We start from the raw sequence: 13,176 nt of genomic DNA, 5'->3' as shown, positions 1-13,176 counted from the left end.
GTGCGTGCCCAGGGGCGCGGGATCTCAGCGGTGCCCGTGGCGAGCGGTGACGCTGGCCCGATGCCAGGCACCCCCAGAGCCGCTCTGTCCCTGCCCCTGCAGCCGCACAGGGACAGAAAATGGAACCGAGGGATCCTGGCTGGGGACAAGGACCGGGAGAAATCCCTCAGCAAATCCGGCACGGGCACAACAGACCCGGCCTGGGCACACGGAGGGAATTTATTACCAACTAAATCACAGCAGCACAAGGAGAAGGGAAAGAAATCTCTCCAACACCTTCCCCCCACCCAACGGGGATCACCCAGAACAGGGGTCACCAGGGCTCTGCCCAACGGGGGTCACTGGGGATCATCCAGCGCAGATCCTCCCATCGGGGATGGAGCTGGAGCAGCACACGAAGCTCTTCCCACACTCGGGACACTCGCAGGGCCTCTCCCTGGTGTGGAAGTGCTGGTGAGTGACGATCTCTGAATCCCACCTGAAGCTTCTCTGACATTCCAAGCACTCCTAGGGCCATTCCCCAGTGTGGATCTTGTGGTGCGTGGTGAGGCCGGAGGTCCAACTGAAGCTCTTCCCACATTCCCCACACTCCCAGGGCCTCTCCCCAGGGTGGATGTTCAGGTGTTCCATCAGGGTGGAGCTGTAGCTGAAACCCTTCCCACATTCCAAGCACTTGTGGAGCTTCTCCCTGCCATGAGGCTTCTCCACCAGCTCTGAGCTCTGGCTGGATCTCCGGCTGCCTTCCTGGCTCAGGGGGGCTCTTTCCTCCCTGCAGCTCCCTGGGCTGGGTTTGCAGCCCCTCCTCATGAGGGATCTCTGGGGCTTTTCCTCCTCTGCCATCTGGCCACAGCTTGGGAATGACAGATCCTGGTTTGGGGGAAACCAAGGTGGGAACACCTTGGAGTAGAGGCTCCTCCTGCCCAATTCCATCTGTGGAAGTCAGCAGGAGTCTTGTGTCCATGAAAATCTCCACAATGTCAAGGTTCAGCCCAAAAAGCTCTCCCAGGATTTCCCTATCACTCATCTCTCCACTTCTGGTGTTCCAGAGGTTTCCTGATTTCCTTTCCTTGGGATCATGGGGGTCCAGTGGTTCCAGGGCTTCTCCATTCTCCGGCGTCCTGCTCAGGGATGATTCAGGGGCTTTTGGGGGTCCATGGGGGCCCTTCTCCCCCGATGCTCTACTCTGAGATCCCAGGGGTCCCAGGGGTCCCTCCTCTCCAGGCTCCCCCCCTTTCCAGTCTGCCGGGGTCCCCCAGCTCTGGGATTGCCCCTCTCTGCTCTCCCCACTCTGGGGGTCCCAGGGGTTCCCCTCCTCTGCTCTCCCGGCAGTCCCCAGCACCAATGTCCTCCCCTGCCCATACTGGGCAATGGCCACGTGGGCCCCCAAAGATCCCCCCAAGGGGCTCAGCTTTGGGCTCCTGCAAGATCCAAACCTACACACACAGAGAAAACAAAACCTCCCAGAGACACCAGATGATATTTGGGGTCAATTCCACAATCTGCGAGCTCCAAACACACCCCAATAAAAAACCCTCTCAGGGACTCCTGGATAGATTTGGGACGAGCTCCCCCTCCCCACTGAGCTGCAAGACGAGGTGGGGGCGATGGTCCCGCGGCTGCGGCCACAGGGGGCACTGGAACCTCCTGTTCCTCCTGTTCCTGCTCCTGCTCCTCCTCTTCCTGCTCCTCCTTTTCCTCTCTCCCTCCTCCTCCTCCTCCTTCCTAATCCCGCCTCCTCCCCAGTTCCTGCCTTCTGTGTATTTAGAGTGGAGAACCTTGCTTGTTTTTAGAACTAGAACAAAGATCTCAGATGGAACAAGGCTTGCTGCTTTTAGTCAGAAGTATCAGTGACTAAAGGTCACGTTTCCTTTGCTTTGGTCCTGTCCTTGTTCTCCTCAGTGTTCAGGCTGGGCTATGGGGTGTCCTTGTTTGCTGCATTTTCCGAGTTCCTCTTGCATCCTTTGGGCCATGGGCTGTGCCCTGGGAGGGTTCTTTGTGCTCCTTTGTGACACAGGAGAACCTTCCAGGCGGTTTCTGCGTGAGCTGCTGCTGGGATGTCACAGGAACAGCGCCGCGTCGCCGTGGTGTTCCCGTTGCTGTGGGACACGGAGGCCTCAGTGCCCAGAGTGGCTCTGGGCTCGCTGCCGGAGGATCCTCCTGCCCGAGGCATTCTCAGCAGCCAGCCCAGCCCTGTCCTTCTGTGCTTGCAGGGCTACAGGCTGCAGGCGTGTGCAGCGCAGCCAAAATGATCCAGCACGTGGCTGCTGCAGTTTGCACTCTGTACTCTGTGGCTTATTCGGGGTATTTTTTAACCCACTTGGCACGTAAGTTGAGGTTTTCCCTCGGTACAGCATCTGTGGCTTTGGGCTTGCTGTGTGCTTTCTGTTCTTCCTCTGGAGCTGAGTTGACTTTGGAACCAAATGGCCATGAAGACACCATTGCTTTGGGACAGCTCCTGCCAGCAGCTGCAGCTGAAAAAGGGGGTGTCTGCAGCCAGTGGGGCGTGCACAGCATCTGCAATGAGCCCTGGGGGGTTCTGTTCCCTCAAGCAGGGAGTCTGTGCCAGCAGAGCCTGGAACTCCCTCCCTTTGCTGCTCCAGCCAAGAACTGACCCAGCCCAGTGTTTTGTGCTTGTTCTCTTGCTTGCTGTGGGAAGGGACTGTGGCTCCTGGAGGGATGCAGTGAAAGCAAAATGCTCTCTTGGGGTTGCCTTGCTCCGTGGCATTTCCCAGCACTGGCAGTTTTTCTCCCAACAGCATCTGGTTCATGTTCCCTCTCCCATTGCAGGGCACCTCCTGTCTGGATTCCGAGCAGCTCCTCCTTCGGTGAGTGGGAAAGGAACCTTTGGTGTTTGGAATTGTGCAGCAAGTTGTGAGCTTGGCATGTGGCAGTCGAGGGCCAGCCTGGGAGGCTGAAGGAAAGTTCCTGTCAGTGTCTTTGCAGCAGCAGCAGCAGCAAAGGAATTCCCATCAGTTTTCTCCTTTTCTGCTGAAGAGCTTTTGAAGAGCTGCAGGTCTGGTTTTGCAGGCAGAGGATTGCTTGCTGGCTTTAGCCATGGTGGAATATCGAATTCCCAACAATAAGTGGCAATGTCGACTTTAGCCCATTGTTAGTTGGAACAGCTCCAAACCCCATTTCTGCTTAGTGCAGCTGGATGTGCAGCTGAGGATAAATAAGGTGATAACTGAGATAGAACTTCCCGTCCCTCACGCTGCCGTCTGTCCACAGGGCACAGAAGCAGCACCAGCACCTCCTGGGGCTCCCTCTGCTTCCAAAGAGGAGGCCCAAGAGGAAGAAGACAGCAGTGAGCTTCCCGCTGCTCTGGGGGACGATGGTGAACTTCCCTCAGTGCCGGGAGATGACAGTGAACTTCCCGCTGCTCTGGGAGACGAGGGTGAACATCCCGCGGTGTGGGAATGCAACGGCGAGGCTCCCGCGGGGTGGGACAAGGACAGGGGACATCTCCCGGCCTGGGACGAGGACGGTGGATGTCCCCTGGTGTGGGACCAGAGTGGCCAAGCTCCCACGGAGTGGGATGAGGACAATGGACGTCTCCCAGTGTGGGATGAGGATGGAGGACATCTCCCATCTCCCATCCTCCTCCCACAGGATAGAGGACATCCTGTGGCTTGGGAAGAGGAGAGTGAACATCTCCCAGCATGGGAAGTGGACAGCGAACATCCCCTGGCTTGGAAATATGATGACAAACCTGCAGCGTGTTGGGAAGAGGATGGAGAAGCTGCAGCATTTTGGGAAGAGGATGGAGAAGCTGCAGCATTTTGGGGAGAGGATGGAGAACCTTTCTCTGCTTGGGAAGAGGACAATGAACCTCCCTCCGCTGTGGGATCCTGGGCTGAACATTCTGACAACAGCACAGCCGGGCAGCCAGAGGGGAGAGGGGAGTGGTGCCTGATGCAGCTGAGTACGTCTGCTCTGTTCCTGGGTGCCTGAGCAGGTGCTGTGTGTGTGTCTGGGCATCAGCTGCACCCAGTGTTGCTCTGCAGCTGAATGTCACCAAGCCATTGATTGTCCTTCCCCAGCTGACACCAAGGGGCTCACAGCCCCAGGGAGTGGGGCTGGTTGTGGCTCTGCTGCAAGGCGGGGTCTCACTCTGGGAGGGAGCGTCTTCCACGTGGTTTCTTTCAGGGAACACCGTGAGCGAGGAGGAGCCTGCCGAGAAATACCTGGAAGTGGAGCAGATTGGCCAAGGGTAAGTGCACGGCAGCTGCTGCTGCACAAGCAGGGCCGGGTGTTGTGCTGGTGCAGGATCAAGTGAGAAGTCAGGAGAGCTCCAAACACCTTCAGACACTGGGCTACCATCCTGCTGTCTCTCAGTCCTGATCAGAATTGATAACTGTGGTCAGAAGGCGCCGTCAAAGGCCCCTGAGGCTGGCAGTGTCCTGCCTGCAGCAAGGAGCAGGACCTGGAAGATCTTCTGTCTCTGGAACTGGATTGCCTAAAAGAGCAACTCACCATGTGGTGACTGTCAGAAAACAGTTCTCAAGAAGATTTATTTCAAATATTTTCCTTCAAAAAATATCCACTGGTCAGGATTATCAACCTAATGGTTTAGAAACAGAAACCAGAGATGAACTAATAAGTGCTCTATTCTAGCACAGGTAGCAGACCCCATCCATTCAGTAACAGACACAGAGCTGATGCACTCTGGGGGAAAAAGCATCACCTGCCTGATGGCAGGGCCCTTGTGGAACCTGCAGGTCTTAGGCAGGAAATGGAAAAGGATGAAATGCATTCTTTTCCAGTTCTTTAGACACCCATTTCTCCTCCTAGCTTTGGAACTAAAGCAATTCAGGGTGGATATTTGGGATTTGCTCCAGCCCAATTCCTTCGTGTTGGGTCTCAGTTTTCTCCTGCACACCTTGCATGGCAGAGGGCTGGTGGCTGCTGTGCTGTTGTTGGAAGGGTCGATGCACCCAGGTGTTTGTGAACGCTGCAGGCAGCAGAGATCTCCTGTCTGGGCTGGCTTTCACTGCCAGGGCCTAAAGCACTACTTCTTTATTCTCTGCTGTTTTGTCTCCAGGGCTTTCGGAACCGTTTATAAAGGACTCGACAGGGCCACTGGAGGAGAGGTCAGTGCCAACACACCCAGCACGCCTGGCAGCTCTCCAGGGCTTTCCCCTCTGCTGGGAGCTGTGGCTGCAGCTTTGGGGGCCAGCAGAGCTTTCCTGCCCAGGCTGCTCCTCTGAAGGCAGAGCAGTGTCAGCCTGCAGAGCACAGCTGGGACAGACTTGGTCCTTCTGAAGCGCCAAAGGAATGCAAGGAGGGCAGCGGTGTCTGTCAGAGCAGGACACGCTGGCTTGGCCTTCATATCTAAAAGTGTGAATGCATCAGCTGCTGGAGACCGAGGCCCAATTTATCTTCATCCCAACCTTAGACAGGAACATTATTTAGCTATTCTTAGCTAAACTATAACACTATTATTTCCATCCTGCCTTTTATCTTCAAAGGATACCTCAAGGCCTGATTAGGGAGAGATCCTGCTTGGGCTCAATTTGGGGTTTTAGTCCTCCTTCAGCTGTTCACAGAGAGTGAGGGAGAGAAATGAGAAGACGAATGTCCAGAGCAAAGCTCTCTCCTAATCCTGCAGTTGTGTTTGGGTCTGGTGTCAGTGACAGCCTGTGACAGGGATCACCTGAGCAATGGGTGTGCGTGTCTGCTTTGTTGTGCAATCCCAAACAGAGCAGTTGCATCTGAAATCATGACCAAATCCCATAGAATTGCTAAAGGGTTCCTGGCTGTTTTGCTTTGTTTTCAGAGAACCAGAATTAACTCCTGCTTGCAAAATGGGTTTGAATAATAATAATAAGAGTGTTGAGGCCATTTGAGAAGACTGTAGGTGCAGAGAATGTTGTTAGAGCTTTGAGGCTGACAGCTGAGGGACCATTTCTGCAGAGCTTGCAAGGCCAAATGTCTCTGGCCATGTGTCCTGTAAGCAGCCCCCAGCTGGCAGAGCAATGGGCTGTGGGAATGGCCCTTGCTGAGCTCTGTGTCCCATCCCAAGGCAGTTTGGCACAGCCCGGCTCCGTTGCTCCACAAAGACTCGCTCTGTGTTTGCTGTGGCCTCCTGCCACAGACTCCTCCAGTTAAAGGCTGCAATGTCCCTTCAGGTGGCCATCAAGAAAATGAGTCTCAGAGGGCAGAACAGGGAACGAGCTGTGAATGAGATCCTGCTCCTGAAGGACAAGAAGAACCCCAACATTGTCAACTCTTTGGACAGGTGAGTGTTTCAGCTCTGATCCCGTGCCCGGGCCCTGCGTTAACCTTTCCTGGCATCCGGAGTCTGTAGCCTGTTTTGAAAATGCCTGACCCAGCCACATCTTCCCAAACCAACAGCCTGGCAGTTCACTCCCTCCACGTGCTTTTGTTGCTTTGCTTTGGTTTTTCCTTCAAGTTGACCCCATTTGCTGTGTCTCCCAGCAAGTGCTGATAAACCACAGCAGAAATTATTTCCCTTGGCTTCTTCTTCCCAGCCCTTTTCCTTTGCTAAAGATGCCAGTAAGACCAAGTTCTTGTTTCCAGAAATGCCTCATTTGCCCATTTTTCACTGGCCTTGCCTGTTTCTGAAGGGACTTTCTGAAAGGTTTTCTGACTGCTTTGGTCCCAAGTGCTGCACGGCCTCCTCCCCTGGATAACCCTGGCAGTTGTGTTGCCTTGTTCTGGAGGGAATGGTGGAACTGATGAGTTCAGAAGCTGAACCAGCTGGGGCCAAGTGTTGTGATTCCACATCGATCTGGGCTGTTGCTAAACTGCATTTTTCACCTGCTTGCCATCCAAGGCCTCTCCTTTCTCACAGGTGTCTCCGTCTCCTTTAGACTGTGCAGATTCCAAGGACTGTGCAGCCTGGCAGGAATGTCTCTCCATCTGATTCTGTCCTCACTGACAAGTGACCTGGAAACAAAACTCCACTCCAGGCTTTTCCATGGGGGAATTGAGCTCTGCACTTTCATCTCCATGCCATTGCTTTCCTCTTCCAGCTTCCTTGTGGATGGAGATCTCTGGCTGGTGATGGAATACATGGATGGAGGAACTTTGCGGGACGTTGTCAGACAGACGCGCATGGCTGAAGGAGAGATTGCAGCTGTCAGTCGGGAGGTGAGGGATCCTGCTTGTCACTCCCATGGCTGGGACACGATGGTCCTTCCAAACAGGGCGTGAGAACAGGAGTGGCTCCATGCTCAGGGCTTTGTTTCTGTGTTGTTTTCATGAGCTGGAGAAGAAAGAGCCTCTGCAGTGAACGGCCTGCCAGCATCACTGCACTTCTACTCTGTTCTTGTTCTCTCTCCTGCTGTTGTGGTACTCCCTGTCTGCTTTGGATTTGATTTGCTGTTCTCAGCTTTGCCTTGAACCGTTTGCCTGGAGCTTGTGTGCACTGCACTCCTGGCCTGTCACAGCAAAGCTGCTGCTGGCAGAATTCTGAGCTGTCCTTTCTGGTGTGATATATTCCAGCCATTGGTTTTTGCCCTCATGTTTCTTGTTCTCTCTCAGTGTCTGCAGGGCCTGGATTTCCTCCATTCCAACTGGGTGATCCATAGGGATCTGAAGAGCTCCAACATCCTCCTGGGCATGGACGGCTCTGTCAGGCTGGGTGGGTGTTCCTGGCCAGGCACGGCGCTCCTGGGCTGCGGGGCTGGGGCTGCTTCCCAGGGAGGGCCAGAGCCCCACAAGGGCTGCTGGGGGCACTGCCCGGCCCCTGCTGCCAGCTGAGAGCGGCTGCCCCTGCAGAGAGCTCAGGAGAGGAGCAGGGGGCCAGCAGTGCCTTTGTTCTGGCCATGGCCCTTCCAGAGGGGCAGCAGTGGGAATCTAAAGCTCCAAGGGAATCAGTAAAAGCCACTGCAGGAAAGCTGAGGGTTTCTTGAAGGACCCAGTTCCATCTTTCCTTGGCTACAGCCCTGAGGGCTTTTCCAGCTGACTTCACTACTGCACTCTCAGACTGAGCATGGGGAATCTTTGTGCTTGGTTTCTTCATTCCAGCTGCCTTTGACAGGGTTTATTTCTGTCCTCAGCTGATTTTGGCCTCTGCGCTCAGCTCAGCCCTGAGCAGGACCAGCGCAGCTCCATGGTGGGCACTGCTCACTGGATGGCCCCAGAAGTTGTGACCAGATCTCCTTATGGCCCCAAGGTGGACATCTGGTCCTTCGGCATTGTGACCATCGAGATGCTGGAAGGAGAACCTCCTTACTTCAGGGAAACGGCGGCCATGGTAAGAGGCAAATTCTCCAGGGGCTGCAGAGGCTGCGAGCACAGGGGGACCCTGCACTGGGAGCAGCAGCTGGAGGTTTCTGCACATGGGAAGGGAATTCCCAGAGGACTTGTGCCTCCACACAGACAAATTTTCTGCAGTCTCCAGCAACAATTTGCTTTGGGCTTTTCGTTGTTGCAGCTCTTCTGGCTGTGAGGATGACCTGGAAATATGAAGCAAGTGCATCAGCTCTAATGTTATCTTGCAAGAAAACCCCACACCATCCCCAAATCCCAGCCCCAAACCCAACAAGATTTCTGCAGGAGTTTCTAAAAGACATTTTGCAAGATGATCTCCCCCTGATTCTTCTTATTGGGAAACTTGTTGAAAACATGAAGATGATGGTTTAACATCCCCATAGTCTAACATATTTCTTTCCTAGTCCAAGCTACTTTTTCTGTGTCACCAAGCCTGAGCTTTCAGCATCACAAACCTCCTGTTTCTAGCCTGGCAGTTTCTGGGATGGGGCATCAGGAATGCATTTACTTGAGTGTCAGTGGCACTGCAGAGATGCATTTGATGGAAGAATCCTCTGAAATAACACAGGCAGACCACACTGAATCTGGAAAATGGCCTGTAAAGCTGGTGTCCATATTTGGAGAAGCAAAATGGGCTATTTCTGATGGAGGTTCCTACTAACAAAGCCAGCCAATGAAACTGGCTCTCAAGGCGAGATCATTTGGATGTTGCAGTGGCTGTGGCAGCCCCAGGGTTTGGGTTTTTTGCTTGGCATAGCAAAATGAGCTCTGAGCAGCATCTCTGGCAGGGAGGAAAGTGCCCCTGGCGCTGGGGCTGAGGCCCCGGGGTGGATGTGAGCCCGTGTGGGTGTGAAGGAAGCTGGCAGAGCGCTGAGTTTGCTTTCCCTGCAGGCTCGCGCTCTGATCCGGCAGAACGGGACCCCGCAGCTGCAGGAGCCCCGGCGCCTGTCGGCTCTGCTGCGGGACTTCCTCGAGTGCAGCCTGGAGCCGGACGAGGAGCGGCGCTGGGCTGCCCAGGAGCTGCTGCAGGTGAGAGCCAAGGGCTGCAGGGGAAGCAGCAGCGCCAGGGAGGGGTTTTCTTGTGGGGCCCCCTCCGATAGTCTCCAGTCTCGCTGCGTTCCACGCGCAGAGCGAGCAGAATCCTCGCCTGCTGTGGCCTGGCAGGCTCCTTTCGAGCTCATCTGGACCTGGTGCCCCACAGCGAGCAGGGACATCTTCAAGCAGCTCAGGGGGCTCAGAGCCCTGCCTCACCTGAGCTTGGATGTTTCCAGGCAGGAGGCACCTCCCACATCTCTGGGCACCTCCTGTCAGTGTTTCCCCACTCTCCTGGTTAAAAAATTCTTCCTTAGATCTAATCTGAGCCTGCTTCCCTCGATTTTCAAACCATTTCCCTTTGTCCTGTTGCAACAGAGCCTGTGAGGAACTTGACTCTGGAAAGTAACAGTTCATTTCTTTATTTTTTATCCTTTGGACAGCACCCGTTTTTATCATCAGCCAAGCCTCTCTCCAGCCTGACCCCTCTGATCGCTGCAGCAAAGCAACTGAGGGAGCAGCAGAGCAGATGAAGGACTTGAGGACAGCTTCTTCTTACAGTAGTTAGGACAACTAGTTAGTTATGGTAGTTAGCATTGCTAGTTAGTCATGGTAGTTAGCACTGGTAGTTAGGATAGTTAGCACTGCTAGTTAGTTATGGTAGTTAGAGCAGCCTATTTGTTATGAAAGTTTTATGAATAAAAACTCTCTTAAACCTCAACTCCCTTGACGTGTCCCTTCCCTCTCTCGCCGTGACTCAGCTGCCCGGAGCAATGTGAGGGGAGAGCGGGCCCAGCCTGGCCCAGAGCTGAGCCCCAGCAGAGCCCTGGCAGAGCCCAGAGCAGCCTCGGCACCTGCAGAGTCAGCCTGGAAGGAGGCGCTTGGAGCCTTCTCGGCTGCACCCGGCTCTTGGTTACAAACTGTGTGTGCTGGAAAATGCCACCGGCTCTGCAGGAGGGCAGAAGGGGCCTGGGGAAGGCCCAGGTGCTCCATGCAAGGGAAAAACCTGCCCTGGGTTTGTTATAAATAACTAGGTAGTGCTGGCTTTTGCTATTATGTATTGACTTCTGCAAAATATTCTTAATCACAACGAGTTTGATATAGTAGAGTTTGTAATCACTTTTCACTGCTTTTGCTATAGTATAATTTGTCAGCTCTTTGTGGCCAATGCCTGGCCCCTGTGTAGCTCATATCCTCAGAACATCATTTATGGATGATATTTTATTTAGTGGACAGTGTGAAAAACATACATTATAGTTTTGGCTTTTGCAAAATATTAAAGTGGATGCTATGGGTGGTGCATTATAATGTTAACTTTTGCAGAAATAGCCATAGTTGTGAAATAATAACTAATGCTTTTATTTTTCTGACTAACTGACAATACTGAGAATGACTCAGAGATATTTGTGAAATAGCTAATGTTGGTTTAAAGTACTTGTGGAAGTAGCTAAAACCGTCTGCATGGTCAGATAACATCTATGGAAGGGATGTGATGAGGCCCCTGCCACTGACCCTTCCACTGTCAATAACTGTCACCTGCTGAAACCACAGACCAGGGGCCCTTGTGAGGCAGTGACACACAACCCTCAAAACAGCAATCCACGATTCCTGCACGTGCTCTAAAAAGGCGAGTTGGGGGTCAAATCAACCTAAAGAATTCCTGGAACATGTAAATGTGTTCAAAGAAATGTTTGAATATGTATAATCATTATGAATACGTATTTGAACAATACAATGGAAAAAGTAGACAAGAAGAGTTGCTGTGGTTAACCGGTGTGCCTCTGGCCATTGCCAACACCCAGCACTGTTACTGATTTGTCCCTTATTATTCCTTATTAAACTTTTAAAAATTCTAAAGAGTGAGGCTCATTTCTCACAAAACCCAAGGTGCTCACCCCTTGTTGCTCTCCTAAGCCAGATTTGTCAATCCTAAATTTTGTCTGAGCGGCGGAGGAGGAGGCTGCAAGGAAAAGAAGGATGTACTGGTGTGGAGGCCCAGGACTCTACCATCAGAGTCTCAATTCCAGAGCTATGGAGGACTGGTCCCCAAAGAGAAGAATAGATTTCAAGGTTATGGTGAGAAGCTTGCTTCTCCCACAGATCTTTGCTGGCACATGCTGATTTTATGGAAAGTTCTGTTACCCCATTGGCCCATTGGCCTAATTACCCAAGTTCACCCCTATTACCCATCTCTGGTTAGTCCCTAGAATGTTCTCCCTCTCTGTCCCTCCATTGGCCCCAGTTTACTGCATTCCTCTGCCCCTGTTTCCCTATTAGCTGTCCTGACCCTTAACCCCTCCTTTGCCCCATTTTCCCCCATATCCATTGGACCCTGACCCTCAGCTCCACCCTCACTACCCCATATAAAAACCCCCTGTGCCCTCAGCTGGCACCCTGTCTCTGTGCCTGGACCCTGTTCAGCTCTGTCCCCTGTTCCTGTACCAATAAACCCAGTTTGCTGAGATCATACCCAGACCCATCCTGCCGACTTTGTCAGCTTTATAAAGCAGCCGTGAGCTCCGGGCTCCTGAGTGCCGGACGCTCCAAGGGCCTCGGCAGCACCAGGACGCTCCAGACTGGGACAGCCAGGCAGGGGAGGAGGAATCACTGCCCCTTTCCCCTCCCTGCTGCTCCATCTCCCAGCCCAGCATCGCTGCAGGACAGCCTCACTGCCAACGCCATCCTGCCAGGGATGGACTGGGGGGATCTCCTTCCCCTTCCCTCTGGCATGGAGGCAAATCCCATCTTCTCCTTGTCCACCCTCCTTCCTCTCCTCATTCTGTCCTTCATCCATCCACGTTCCTTTTCCATCTCCTTCCTCCCTTGTTCCTTCTTCCTTCCTCTCCTCCTGCCTTTTCCCTTCTCCCTGTCTCTTCCTCTCCTTGTCTTCCTCCCCCAGGCACTGAGCTGTGGACAGAGACCAGGGAGAACAAAGCCCTGCCACAGAACCTCGTGGAAGAGGCCATTTGGAACGGCTCCACAGGGCAGGAATCCAACGGGGGGGAAAAGCCCCAGAGACCGCACACGAGGAGGGGCTGCAAACCCAGCCTGGGGAGCTGTGAGGAGGTAAAAGCCTCCCTGTGCCAGGAAGGGTGTGGGGAATGTGAGAAGAGCTTCAGGCAGAGCTCAAGCTATTCCTGGTGCCTCCAAAGACGGTGGTGCCCGATGCAGAGATCCCCCTGCAGATCCATGGGGCTGCAGAGATCCCCCTCCAGATCCATGGGGTAGCAGAGATCCCCCTGCAGATCCATGGGGATGCAGAGATCCCCCTGCAGCCCCCGGAGCAGCCACGCTGGAGCACGGGGATGCCTGAGAGGAGGCTGTGACCCCGTGGCCAGAGGGGCCCCGCTGGAGCAGCCTGTCCTGGCAGGACTGACCCCGGGGCACAGTGACCCACGCTGCAGCACTTGGAGGGGGGCTGTGCCCCGTGGGATGGACTCAGCTTGGAGAAGTTCCTGGAGAAGTCTCCGGTGGGAGAGAGCCCAGGGTGCAGCAGGGGAACGACTCCTGTCCCTGAGCAGAGGGAGAAGCCCCGGGGCATGAAGTGAGCACGGCCCCATTCCCTGTCTCCGGCACTGCCGGGGTAGGAGGTGCAGCTGGAAGGAGGGAGCCGTGGGGGAAGGCTGGATTTAAGGCTCTTCACTTACTCCTCATTATCCTGCTCTGAATTTTTGGAGTTCTCTGTCAGAAATCTCTCCCCTCGCCCACTCATCCACAGGGGTTTGGGGCGGTTTTCCCTATTTGAGGGAAATCAAACCGATGCACTGATGCTCCTAATTAGGGGTAGGAGAAGTGAGCCTTCTGGCTTCCCGCTGAGCCGGAGCCACCGGAGCCGCAGTGCCGGGAAAGCCGTGGCGGGAGGTGCGGAGAAGTTTGTTTGTGTTTTCAGCTCAATCCCGCTCGGGC

At 54.1% G+C, this 13,176-nt stretch overlaps 1 pseudogene; it reads left to right on the top strand.

Moving 5' to 3' along the window:
- Nucleotides 1-376: 376 nt before the first annotated feature.
- Nucleotides 377-12,870, top strand: LOC118700758 (uncharacterized; annotated as a pseudogene).
- Nucleotides 12,871-13,176: the final 306 nt, after the last annotated feature.

Source organism: Molothrus ater, chromosome 33 (assembly GCF_012460135.2).
Source record: "Molothrus ater isolate BHLD 08-10-18 breed brown headed cowbird chromosome 33, BPBGC_Mater_1.1, whole genome shotgun sequence".
Classification (NCBI taxonomy): Eukaryota; Metazoa; Chordata; class Aves; order Passeriformes; family Icteridae; genus Molothrus; species Molothrus ater.
This window is presented reverse-complemented; position numbering and strand designations above follow the sequence as displayed.